The sequence below is a fragment of the Capricornis sumatraensis genome, chromosome 1 (assembly GCF_032405125.1).
Source record: "Capricornis sumatraensis isolate serow.1 chromosome 1, serow.2, whole genome shotgun sequence".
Taxonomy (NCBI): domain Eukaryota; kingdom Metazoa; phylum Chordata; class Mammalia; order Artiodactyla; family Bovidae; genus Capricornis; species Capricornis sumatraensis.
The window spans coordinates 57,456,688-57,470,740 of record NC_091069.1 but is presented as its reverse complement, the minus strand read 5'-3'; positions in this window follow the sequence as shown (position 1 = coordinate 57,470,740).

Sequence of the window (14,053 nt, the reverse complement as noted above, 5' to 3'; positions counted from 1 at the left end):
GAGGATGGGAGGAGTCCATACGGGGGGTGACTGGCCCTTTGAATAGAACAGGACAGGGTGGGCACCTGGTAGATTTCTGCTAATCAGATTACAGTGGGCAGAGCTGATTCAGGAAGTAGGAGAGAATGAAAGGTGGGTTTGTTTGTTTATTTTTTTTAGAAATACAGCATTTGTTTTTAAAGGACTTTCAATGGGTCCAAATAAAAGCTGGTAGAATGTCCTGTAGTAGACAAGCTTTGGAATTTGAAGGACCGATATCTGGCTGCACACCAGGATTCCATGTGCAGAAGCCCAGCAAATGCACTACACAACTCTAGGGCCCCCTTCACATGGCACAAACTGTGAACCTGAATACTTATCACAGGTCTCTGGCAGGTGACAGCCAGGTGTCTTAAGGAAGGAAAGAAGGGCATCTTTTCTGATCCTTTTGGGCTAGTGGTAGGGCTTCAAGTAGGTACTTCCAGCAAGCTTGAAATTAAACTTCAAAAATTAAAATCTCTCTAGGGTAAATGTGTCACTCCTACTCATTTGCATGACAGCCATTTCTTCCTGAAGTATGCAAAGGTGGAGATTAATTAGCATCCATTCTTAATTACAGAGCCCCAGATTCAGGAAGACAGATTTTTTTCTTACACACTTTGGGACTGTGGGAGGTAGGGGGAGGGGAAGGGTATTCAAGAACTCAATGCTGTCAAAAGCACCAATAATTCCTAGGCCTTATTTTAAGCAATATTTGAATTTTGGTATTATATGATGATTCTCTCTATGCCTTTACATAGAGAGTGCTTACAAACTTTTCTGGAATTATTTTCTTCACTGGCTGCCCATGTGGATCTTTGTTCCCAATGTCCACACATTCCAAACCAGAAACCCTGTATCTTTGGTTAAATGAAGCACTGACTGCTCAGAACCCATTCACTTCTTTTTTCTTTTTTTAAACTTATTTGGCTGCACCAGGTCTTAGTTGAGGCATGCAGAATCTTCTAGTTGCAGCTTGTGAACTCTTAACTGTGGCATGTGGGATCTAGTTCCCTTACCAGGGATCAAACCCAGGCCCCTTGCTTTCAGAGAGCAGAGGTGTAGCCACTGGACCACCAGGGAAGTCCCAGAAACCATTCACTTCTAACACCACAGATCCTTAACAGACAGACTCTGAAATGAGTATTCTCAGAATCATGAATACACTCACTCTCTGAGAATCACCAAAAGCAGACCTAGCAGGCAAAGTTTCCCTAATAAAGATAAGTGTCTCCAGTGAGCCAAAGAAATGTTTTCCACATAGACCAGACATTAAAGCATTCAGTGAAGGAGTGGCTGAGGAAAGTTTAGAATTGTGGGTAGAGGCTAGGTGTCCACAGGCTGTCACCTGGGAGCCTTGTGTTACCAACCATATGACCACTCACTTCCTGAGCAACAGCTTCTGGTCAACATGAAGACCTATCTCTGGAAATTTCTTGAAGATAACATTTGGCAAGTAAATAGCAACTAGGACTTTTTGCTGCCTTTATACCAAGTAAAAGGGAACATCCCCGCGTAACCCAGCCCTCAGTGGCAGCTTCCCCAGGCTTGTACACTGGGAAGTCCAGTGCTAACCCTGATGTATCACCCTGCCACCTGGGCTGGAAGCTGCTTCCCACAGTCCCCTCCCTCGTGTGCTCCCAGGTTAGACTTTGTCAACGAGAGAATCACGCCCTGGGCTTAGACAGCAGGAGGGAAGCAGAAGCCATTTTTCCCAGAAGCTTGGTCATGTGCAAGCATATCACAGAACTCCAAGGGTTCCCACTTTCTCCTCTCACACTTCTGGCTGCAGACTGAGGTCCCCAAGTCACAGAACAGCTTCTGTTTTTCTGACCACCTGATTGATGCTGAGGCCCTCAAGTTCTCTCTGCTCTCTGATTTAACCCTCAGCCTTACACAGGGCCTCTCATGAGTTCATTCCCACCCATGCTCAGCACTGACTCACATGGAGAGCTCAGCCTCACAAGATGTATGCAGCAGACCTCACAGGATGCCTTGAGGTTACCTCACATCAGCACCAATGCCATGAAGAAATGTCATACGCCATGATTCTTAAAAGTTGCTCCATCCATTTTCTCTACCTCTCACTCAGTTTGGCCACCTGATGAAAAGAGTCAGTTCATTGGAAAAGACCCTGATACTGGAAAAGATTGAAGGCAAAAGGAGAAAAGGGTGGTGAATGATGAAATGGTTAGATAGCATCACCAGCTCAATGGACATGAATCTGAGCAAACTCTGAGAAACAGTGAAGGACAGGGAAGCCTCGCATGCTGCAGTTCATGGGGTTGCAAAGAGTTGGACACGACTTAGCGACTGAACAACAGCAACTTGTTTCAGGCCTGCTTCGTAAGCCCTGATAAAACAACAGCCACCCACTCTAGGTTGTAAGCTTCAACAGACTGAAGAGCTTCTAGACACCTTGAAGTTTGCACCTTTCCTCTCTCCAGCTTCCACCAACAGAGAGGAACAGCAAACAGAGAGATTTCTCCACCACCCTAACCTCATTCTCCCTTAGAAGGAAAATGCTGCTACACTTTCTATTCCTTTCATTCATTTTCTCCTCCTGCACTAGAGTTTGTCCTCAAATTGGATATTACTAACTCTGAATGATTTTATTTTAGGGTGGTGCGTGTATTTGTCATCAATTGTTGTGTAACAAATTACCTCAAAACTTAGCTGCTTAAAACTCACCGTTATTATCTCACCATTTCTGTGGGTCAGGAGTTAAGGACTAACTTAGCTGAATGGTACTGGCTCGGGGATTCCCAGCAGGGGGTGGACAAGATGTGAGCCAAGACTCCAGTCATCTGATCGCTTGCTTGGAGCCAGAGGGTCTGCTTCCAAGATGAAAGTGAAAAGCAGATTCTTTACCATCTGAACCACCAGGGAAGCTTCCAAGATGCCACTCCCACAAAGCTGTTGCCAGCACATGGCCTTTCCTTAAGGCTGCTTGGGTGTCCTCACGGGCACGTCAGCTAACTTCCCCAGAGTGAGTGACACAATAAATGGAGCACCCACGATCTGGTCTCAAAAGTCACCAACCATCAGTTCCTCCAGACTGTACTCGCTTGAAATGAGCCATGAAGTCCACCCACACTCAAAAGGAATTAAACTTCACTTTTTAAAGGGAGGCACATCAAGGAATATGTAGGCATATTTTAAAGCCACCGAAGTGTGAAAGCAGTATAAAGATGTCAAAACACCTATGTTCTCTAGAGCCTGTTACAGAGTGAAGCAGGTCAGAAAGAGAAAAACAAATATCGCTTATTAACACGTAGTATAGAATCTAGAAAAATGGCACTGCTGAACCTATTTTCAGGGCAGGAATAGAGAAGCAGATGTAGAGAAAGACTTGTGGACACAGCAAGAGGAGAGGATGCGATGAACTGAGAGAGTAGCATGGAAACATATACATTACCACGTGTAAAATAGATAGCCAGTGGGAATTTGCTGCTTGGTGCAGGGAGCTCAAACTGGTGCTCTGTGACAACCTAGAGGGGTGCAATGGGGTGGGAGGAAAGTTCGAGAGGGGACATATATATATACTTATGGCTGATTCATGTTGATGCATGGCAGAAACCAACACACTATTGTCAAGCAATTATCCTCCAAATAAAGATAAATAAATATAAAAGAAGAAACAAAACAAAACAAAGAAAGATAAAGCATCAAAGTACCTGTGTTCTCTACAGCCTGTTATATAGAGTGAAGTAACTCAGAAAGAGAAAACAAATAAAGTATATGAACGCATACATATGGAATCTGGAAAAATGGTACTGATGAACTCAGTTACAGGGCAGGAATAGAGCAGCGGACGCAAGAACAGCCGTGTGGACACAGAGAGGGAAGGAGGGAGGGGGACGACCTGAGAGGGCTGCCCTGACACACACACTGCCGTGTGTGAAACAGATAGCTAGCGGGAAGCTGCTTTATGCAGCAACACACGGAGCTCAGCCCGGTGCTTTGTGACAACTGAGAGGTGTGAGATGGTGGGGGTCTGGGAGTGTGAGAAGGAGGCTTAAGAGGGAGGGAATATAGGTATTGGCTGATTCACGCCGTTGTCTGGATAAACCAACACAACACTGTAAAGCAATCATCCTCTAATTAAAAATTTTAAAATTAATATAAAAATTAAAAAATTTTATAAATTAAAAAATTTATAAAAACTGTGTTCTAATTTTACATCTAAATGCTGAGGGACATCCCCTCATTCCTCTAGGTCTATTTCCCCAAGATGAGAAGACTGACTTCAATGACCACTAAGGTTTTGTTTCCAGTTAGTAGGTGTCTCGGTGTTCCAGCTCCAGCACTTAAGATCCTAGGACTTGACCCCAGACCTCAGGCACTCCTCCTTCTCCTCCCCTTCTCTTGCTGCAAGCTCTTGGCCCCAGGTGCATCCACCACCCATTGGAACCCAAACTTAGTTCATCAGCATCTCTGGGTGGTACCCAGGCATCAGCAGGTTTTATGGCTCTCCGGTGATTGAGGACATGGTTGAAGACCACTCCTCTAACTGCTCAGTGGGAACCCTGAGCAGAGGGATCCTTTCAACAAATAAAATAACAGTTGTTGTTGTTATTGTTGAGTCGATAAGTCATGTCTGACTCTGAACCTCATGGACTGCAGTACACCAGGCTTCCCTGTCCTTCACTATCTCCTGGGGTTTGCTAAGATTCACGTCCATCGAGTCAGTGATGCTATCTAACCATCTCATCCTCTGCCCACCTCTTCTCCATTTGCCTTCAAATCTTTCCCAGCATCAGAGTCTTTTCCAATGAGTCTGCTCTTTGCCTCAGGGAACCAAAGTATTAGAGCTTCAGCTTCAGCATCAATCCTTCTAATGAATATACAAGGTTGATTTCCTTTAGAATTGACTGGTTTGATCTCCTTGCTATCCAAGGATAAATTACTGATTTGTCTTTTTCCTTTGAAGTATATGTACATCAAAGTACAGGTATTTGATGTCCAGTTAATCATTCCTGGGGTCTGATTTTTCTAAGAGAACACTTTGCTCCTTGTTACCTCAGAGAAATACTTAGAAAAGTTTAGCAAGTTAGAGAAGTTTGCAGAAATTGTTGAAGGCCAAGATAGAACTTTTTATAGAAGTTTTCCTTGCTCAGGCTTTCTCATCATGGTATTGTTTCTGTGGGAAAATTGACCCAATTTTTATCTTTTTGACTTACATCACCTTTTCCTAGAATATAACCCGCTATAAGTTTAAACAATGCCTGCCTTTTGGGTTTGTTTTTTTTTTTTTTTTTTTTTGCTTGTGTATCTACATGTGTGGGTGTGAGAAAAATCAACCATCTCCAAGAGGGTAGAGCCCCGTGCTGAGAACGATGCAGGCTAGGGACACTCTGGGAAGAAATGCCTCTGGAAGGCTGTGGGCGTGAGGCTTGGATGTGATGCTGGAAACAGTCAGCTGGGCTTTTTGACCGTGACTTAGCATCTTTCTCCACGTGTCCTCCACATCAGTAAGTCACTGGCTAAGTTTGCCCAGGCCTGAGGGGTTTCCTGGGATGCAAGACTTTTCAGTGTTAAAATTGGGCAAGTTCCAGAAAATTAAGACAGTAAACCTCCTACAAGTGTTGGGAACGTCTAGCACTTTCTCTGTCTTTTAATAGTTCTAGAAGTTTCTTTCAAGCAAGATGCTTTACAGACACCTGAGCATGGTAAATGCCTGCTGACTGCCTGAACACGTAGAGGGAAGGAATCTTACCTCCTACCAGTTTAAGAGGCACGGTGGAGCCAGGCAGGGTGCTTCACTCACAGAAACCAGGATATTGAAAATACCCATCTGCACCATGAGGCTTTTAGATGCTAGTGGCAGAGCCCAAGGCCTAAGAACTGGAGCAAGCTGCCGTCTATCAGCCAGCTCCAAACATCGGGGTGCCTATCATGGAGAAAGGGGGCAAGGCTTGTTGTGTGTCCTGAGACTTGTGAGTGACAGCCTTGCACACACATGGGAGGTTTCTGATTGCTTGGGTCTGGGATTTGCACACTCATGTACATTTCTTTGGAATAGGAAATGGCAACACCATTCCCTGTTCTCACTTGGGAAATTCCATGGACAGAAGAGCCTGGTGGCCTCCAGTCCATGAGGTAACAAAGAGCTGGACAAGACTGATCATGCATGCAGGTATACATTTCTTGATCTTTTCTGTTTCTAGGCAGGAAATTTCTTCCTGGCTGTAAAAAAAATTGCCACACGTAAACTTCTCTACTTCTTTCTCTGAGGTTACCTTGAGCAAAAAATGACCCTGATGGGGACTTTTCTGCTGATCCAGTGGTTAGGACTCCATGCTTCCAGTTCAGGCAGCAGGGGTTCAATCCATGGTTGGGGAACTAAGACCCCGCATGGCACCTGGTGCAGCCAGGAAAAGATTAAAAAGAAAAAGGAAGAGAAATAAAGAAAGATGACTTTGATGAATCAGACCTTTTCGCTGTATCAGTGGCAGTCAGGTTATAGATTCTTTTTACGGGAGGTTCTAAAGCAAAAGGATGGGATGAGGAGGGTGGTGGGAGGGAGGGTCAGGATGGGGAACACATGTACACCCATGGCTGAGTCATGTGAACGTATGGCAAAAACCACCACAATATTGTAAAGTAATTAGCCTCCAATTAAAAAAAAATTTTAATATCCTGTGATAAACTGTAATGGAAAAGAATATTCTTAAAATGTCTATATATGTATAACTGAATCACTTTGCTGTACAACCGAGATTGGCACAGTATTGTGAATCAACTATATTCCAACTAAAAAAAAAGTTCAAACCACTCTTCACCATCTGTGAGTACACAGAGTTCACTCATGGGTGTGGATGTATGTCCTGGATTCTCTTCCCTCCCGGCTCTCTCCTGGGCTTCTCCTCACCTGGATCCCCAGCTTCAGATTTTCTTGGCTCTTCCTCTTGGCCGCATCTTCTCTTGTTTCTGTCTTTTCTGGGATCAAGAACTTCCCCCATCCTCAGAGGGGGGTTGGGAGAGAATGGATACATACATGTGTATGACTGAGTCCTTTCACTGTTCCCCTGAAACTATCACAACATTGTTAATCGGCTATACCCCAATACAAAAGGTTTTGATGTTAAAAAAAATTTTTTTAATTAAATTTAAAAAAGAAATTCCCCCACCCACAGCTCAGCCAAAGTGGAGGATCCCACATGGTCGCTATGGACCTGCCTCACCTGTCGAGCCCATTAGATGGAGGGTTGGGGGATGTGGGCGGGGGGTTGGGGAGGGTGGGAATCCTGGCCAGCCTGGATAGAACACATTCTCTGTCTCTAAAATCCTGGGCTCAGCCTCAGGGCCTCTGGTGAGCCTGCTTCGAGTTCTGTATGTAAAAGTTTGTGAGTCTCAGAGCCTGTGGTTGCCACGTGGGGAAGGAACTTTTGAGGTCCTTGGGCAACAGTGATCAAACTAGGAGGCCAGGTCAGTGGATGGACAATGGAGACAGGTGACCAGGCAGCCTGGGTGAAGGAGACTGAGACAGTGACTCTGAGCCCACTCTGTTCCAGAAGCTTCCTGGCGCCCATTCTCATCCTCCTGGTAACTCCAGGTCCTGCGGGACCCTTGCTTCAACTTCCTCTTTAGCTGAGCCAGCTTCATACGTTTCTGTCACTTGCCACACACCAACCCCCCAGATAGTCACCAGTGTCCACTGCCCACCCACCCCAACACACACAGGCTCCTTCTTGGGAGCCGAAATCTGAGCCTTTCCTGCACCCACAAGGTGCCCTGAGCCCCGTCTTTTGCGCTCCCTTTCAGCTCTAGAGAGGGCCTGCACCCGCTCCCTGTGGGTCTGCTCCCCAGGAGTCAGGGGGAGACGACCTCCTCGCCGTGGCCTCTGCGGGGTCCTCGCCCCCGTCTCTACTTCCCATAGCCCAGGCCTCACCTCCCTCATCATCCTGCCCCAGAGACACTTTAGAACACATTTGCTAGAACACTTGAACAATGTAAACAGTGGTTTCCTCGCGTTCCCGTCAGCATTTGTTTTTCAGAGACTGAAGAGTCTTGAACCCGAGGGCACTCCCCTCCCCACGCCCCACACTGTGCTCATGGCTCTTGCCTGAACTTTAGCAGGGAAGGGGTGGGGGTGCTCAGGGTCGCTGGGCTTGGACAGCTGTTTCAGGTTGTTCTGTTTAGGCCTTCAGAGTCCATGTTCATCGTCCCCTCTCAAACCCTCCTCTGGCCCTGGACAAGGGACAGGGCAGGGCGCTCAGGACCAGACGGCCTTGACTTCTCACCACAGCACTCCCCTGCCTCCTCCTGTCGCAGCCCCAGGCGGCCCCTTGGGCCTCATTCTCAGCAACGCCTTGACTTTGTCCCAACCCCATCAGGGTCCAGGGACCTGGCTTCTCCTCTTCTAGGATGTGGTGTGGACCTCAGGGGAGACTTAAGAACAATGCTGGGCCCTTATCAACAGCTAATCCCATCCTGGCCGGCTCCTGGACTTCCCTTCTCAGAAATGCCAACTCTTATTTTAACACATGGCGTGTTCCCTTCTGAGTCACCTCAGCCCCGATTGTGTGCAGCCAGAGCAGCCACAGTCCCTCCCTAACTCACACCTCGGTCAAGCTCTTCCGCAAGAGCACAGAGCAAACACCTTCAAGTCCATCCGGAATGGGCCTGGCTTCCTTCTGCCTTGTCACCAGCTCCTGGCGCCACGAAGTGCAGTAGCCGGAAGGGACCCTAGAAATCACCGGGTCTCACCCTGTCCTTCATAGCTGAGTTCACTAAAGCCCAGAGAGGGCAGGGTGTTGCTCAAGGTCACACAGCAAGGTCAGGAGTCCTGGTCCAGACCCTTGCTTTCTATGTATGTTACTTCTCAGAGAACATGAGGAGAAGGGAGAAAAACTGGGCCACGGCAGGGGTGGGGGTGGGGGGTGTTGTGGTTTGTGGCTGTTCAATTTTCTTCCTATTTAAGCCTCCATCCTGGGCTTCCCAGGTGAGGCTCAGCGGTAAAGCATCCGCCTGCAAATGCAGGAGATATGAGAGATGCAGGTTTAATTTCTGGGTCAGGAAGATCCCTTGGAGAACCTTGGAGTAGGAAATGAAAATCCACTCCAGTATTCTTGCCTGGAAAATTCCACAGACAATGGAGCCTGGTGGGCTATGTCCACGAGGTAGCAAAGAGTTGGATGTGATTTAGTGACTAAGCATGCATGCACAAGGTGAGATAATTGCTGAGGTTTCAGGGAAGAAAGCCTTCTCTGACCACCACCAGAGCTTCCAGCAGAGCCCGACTCCCTGCCTGGACAGTGTGTGGTGAGACTGTGACACCCAGAAAGCAGAGGACAGGCAGGGAGAGAAGCCAAATCTTAGTGACATGAGTCGGACATGACAGCGACTAAGCAGGCACACAGTTCTCCACCCTACACTGGCCCAGAAGGGGTGCTTGTTCCACTGCCAGGGTCAGCACTGGGGCTTCTTTCAGCAGTAGGAACAGGCTTAGGCAATCCTAGTATGAGGAGGGACTTCGCCCAGAAGGGAGAGTATCAGAAACTCCCACGAAGCAGAGCCTCCAAGTGTCCTGACTGTGGTCCTTAACAGAAGAAACTGCTAAGTGGCCGGGTTGTTGTTCAGTCGCTCAGTCGTGTCCAACTCTTTGCGACCCCATGGACTGGAGCACGCCAGGCTTCCCTCTCCTTCACCATCTCCCAGAGCTTGCTTTCGGTGATGCCATCCAACTATTCTTGTCCTTTGTTGTCCCCTTCTCCTCCTGTCCTCAATCTTTCCCAGCATCAGGGTCTTTTCTAGTGAGTCGGCTCTTTGCATCAGGCGGCCAAACTATTGGAGCTTCAGCTTCAGCATCAGTCCTTCCAATGAATATTCAGGGTTGATTTCCCTTAGGGTTGACTGGTCTGAATAGGTAAATGGTTAATAATAAAAAGAGTTGCTGTCACGGGGAAGTCCAGGCACCAGCCCTTGCAGCTACGCCCACACTCCTGTGGGGTGGCTGCCAGAGCTCCGGCCAGTGCCTGAGTAGCTCTGATCCTGTTCCATTCTGAAACTCAGAGAGGAGTTCTACCAAACCCAAGAGAAGGGACTTCCCTGGTGGTCCAGTGGTTAAGAATCCACCTTCCAATGGCTCAGATGGTAAAGAATCTGCCTGCAACTGGGGAGACCCAGGGTCAGTCCCCAGGTTGAAAAGATCCCCTGGAGAAGGGAATGACAACCCACTGCAGTATTCTTGCCTAGAGAAGCCTATGGACAGAGGAGCCCGGCAGGTAACAGTCCATAGAGTTGCAAAGAGTTGGACACGACTGAGCGACTGCTCAACATTCAGAAAACGAAGATCATGGCATCTGGTCCCATCACTTCATGGGAAATAGATGGGGAAACAGTGGAAACAGTGTCAGACTTTATTTTGGGGGGCTCCAAAATCACTGCAGATGGTGACTGCACCCATGAAATTAAAAGACGCTTCCTCCTTGGAAGAAAAGTTATGACCAACCTAGATAGCATATTCAAAAGCAGAGATATTACTTTGCCAACTAAGGTCCATCTAGACAAGGCTATGGTTTTTCCAGTGGTCATGTATGGATGTGAGAGTTGGACTGTGAAGAAGGCTGAGCGCCGAAGAATTGATGCTTTTGAACTGTGCTGTTGGAGAAGACTCTTGAGAGCCCCTTGGACTGCAAGGAGATCCAACCAGTCCATTCTGAAGGAGATCAGCCCTGGGATCTCTTTCGAAGGAATGATGCTGAAGCTGAAACTCCAGTACTTTGGCCACCTCATGTGAAGAGTCGACTCATTGGAAAAGACTTTGATGCTGGGAGGGATTGAGGGCAGGAGGAGAAGGGTACGACAGAGGATGAGATGGCTGGATGGCATCACTGACTCGATGGACGTGAATCTGAGTGAACTCCAGGAGTTGGTGATGGACAGGGAGGCCTGGCATGCTGCGATTCATGGGGTCGCAAAGAGTCGGACATGACTGAGCGACTGAACTGAACTGAACTGAACTGAGCGACTGCTACTACTACTTTCAATGCAGCCATTGCCAGGGAACTAAGATCCCACATGCTGTGGGGCAACTAAGCCCACAACTAAAAAGACCCAGAGCAGCCAAAAAACCACCACCAACAACAAAAAACCCAAGATGGGTTGGAGGACCAAGCCCCACTTACCTTGCATTCAGCCACACCTTCTAACTCATCAGCATGTGGGCTCTGGAGGTGGCCTGCCTGGGCTCAGATCCTAGCCCCACAAGTTACTAGCTGTGCACGTCAGAGAAGACCCTGGGCAAGCCTGTCACCCTCTTCATAAACTGTGTATAGTAATAGACCCTTCTTCTAGGGGTCGGATTAAGCATAAAAGCTTTGGCAGGTGATCACTCAGCTATCATTTCATTGCTATTATCTCATGCCTCAGCAGATATGATCTGCTTCCTTTATCCCATTACCTGTGCCACCCCAGGGCCAGCATTATGAAAGCAGGAAATATTAAGTCCTGTGATCCTCAGGACCACGCTACATGCAGTTCTGGGGATGTCTGTGAAATGTGGGAACATAAGCCAGAGCAATGGTCAGAACATTCCAGAACAGGAGAGGAGGGTTTGGTCAGTCTGTGGTGTGTTCTGAAAGTGAAAATATTAGTCACTCAGTTGTGTCCGACTCTTTGCAACCCCACGGACTGCAGCCCGCCAGGCTCCTCTGTTCGTGAAATTCTCCAGGCCAGAATACTGGAGTGGGTAGCCATTCCCTTCTCGAGGGGATCTTCCCAACACACAGATCGAACCCGGTCTCCTGCACTGCAGGTGGATTCTTCATCATCTGAGCTACCATGGAAGCCCCACAATGTGTTCTACAATTTCACTAAAACGTCATATGAATATTTACATGTGTCTTGCTCAATATGTGCCCCAATTCTTCCCTTCTTTCTACTTCTGTGTTGTGATAAAAGTAGAGGTTTTCATCTCACAGATTGGGCTCTGACCTAAGGGAAGTTTCAGACTTTGGATAATCAGAAACCTGATACACATTGTAATGCCTTTTCTAAAAAAATTATACATACAGTTGATTTACAGTCTTGTGTTCATTTCTGCTGTACAGCAATGTGATTCAGTTATACGTATATATGTGTGTGTGTGTGTATATATATATTTTACCACTAGTACCAGGCTTCCCTAGTGGCTTAGATGGTAAAGAATTTGTTTGCAATGCAGGAGTCCCGAGTTTGATCCCCGGGTTGGGAAGATGTCCTGGAGAAGGGAATGGTTATTCATTCCAGTTCTCTTGCACAGAAAATCCCATGGACAGAGGAGCCTAGTGGGTTATAGTCCACAGGATCACCAAGAGTCAGACATGACTGAGCGAGCAACACATATTTTTTTATATTCTTTTCCATTATGGTTTATCACAGGACATTGAATATAGTTTCCTGTGCTATACAGTAGGACCTTGTTGTTTATTCATTCTATATATAATACTTTGTGTGATGCCTTTTAAAAAGCATTATGCATGTATATTTCATACAATCTTGTTTTTAATTTTATTTTTCATTTTGAGATAATTTTAGACTTGAGTAACTTTGAAAAATAGTAGGAAAAATGCCTAAATACACTTCACCCAGCTCTTCCAAATGTTAACACCTTCTATAACCAGAGCATAATTATCAAGACCAGAATATGAACAGGGATTCCCAGGTAGTGGTAAAGAAGGAGACATAATGAGATGTGAGTTCAGTCCCTGGGTGGGAAGAGCCCCAGGAGGAGGACATGGCAACCCACTCCAGTATTTTGCCTGGAGAATCCCATGGACAGAGGAGCCTGGGGGGTCACAGTCCATAGGGTCGCAGAGTCGGATGTGACTGAAGTGACTTAGCACGCATGCAGGATATGAACACTGATACAGCACTACTAACTTATCTTCAGATGGTATTCCAACTTTGTCCACTGCCCCTGGATTCTTCTTCTCCCCAGGATCCCATGCAGTCTCACACAGGGCACTGAGTTATCATGTCTCCTTAGTCTCCTCCAGTCTGGGACAGTTCCCTCAAGCTTTGTCTTTCCTGATCACAGCACTTTTCAAGAGCAGGGGCCAGTTGCTCTGCAGAATGTTCCTCACTTTGGGTGTGTCTGGTGCTTTTCCAGAATTAGACTGAGGTTTTTCATTTTGGGCACAAATGCCTACAGAAGTGATTTTTTTAAAACTTTATTTATTTGCAAGATGTTACTTCCCTGACCAGGAACTGAACCCGTGCCCCCTCCACTGGGAGTGTGGCGTTTTAACCACTGGACCACCGGGGAAGCCCCCAGAAGGGATGTTGTCTTCTTGGCACATCACACCAGGAGGAACATGATGCCCATACGTCTCATTTCTGCTGATAGGGACTTTTACCCCTTGGATAAGGTGGTGTCTATCAGATTTATCCATGGCAAAGTTACCTTTTTCCCCTTTGTAATTAATAAGTATTTTGTGTGGAGATATCTTGAGACTATAAACAGAAACCTTTTTTTTTTTCCCATTATACTTTTACCCACTAATTCTAGCACTCATCAGTGGTTCTTGCCTGCAACAATTACGGTGAGGTTAGTGTTAGTCGCTCAGTTGTGTCCAACTCTGTGACACCATGGACCGTAGCTCACCCAGGCCTCTCTGTCCATGGACTTCTTCGGACAAGAACACTGGAGTGGGGAGCCATTCGCTTCTCCAGAGGATTTTTCCAACCCAGGGATTGAGTCCAGGTCTCCTGTATTATAGGCGGATTCTTTACCATCTGAGTTACCAGGGAAGCCATTGTGGGTTAGCCAAATAACAATTTCCTATTTCCATCATTCCTTCTAAATTTAGTCATTGGAATTCTATTGTATGAGGCTTCACTTCATTTATTTATTTATGAAATTATTTATTTATATGTATATGGAGTCATGGATATATCCTTTATTCCATGAGATATTATTTATTACTATTATTATTTATTTTGTTACTAAAATTGTCTCAGATCTGGCCATTGAGAACCCCTTCAATGTGAATCCTATGTTTTCTAATAATATCCTCATCATTCCTGGGTTGGAAAGATCCCATGGAGA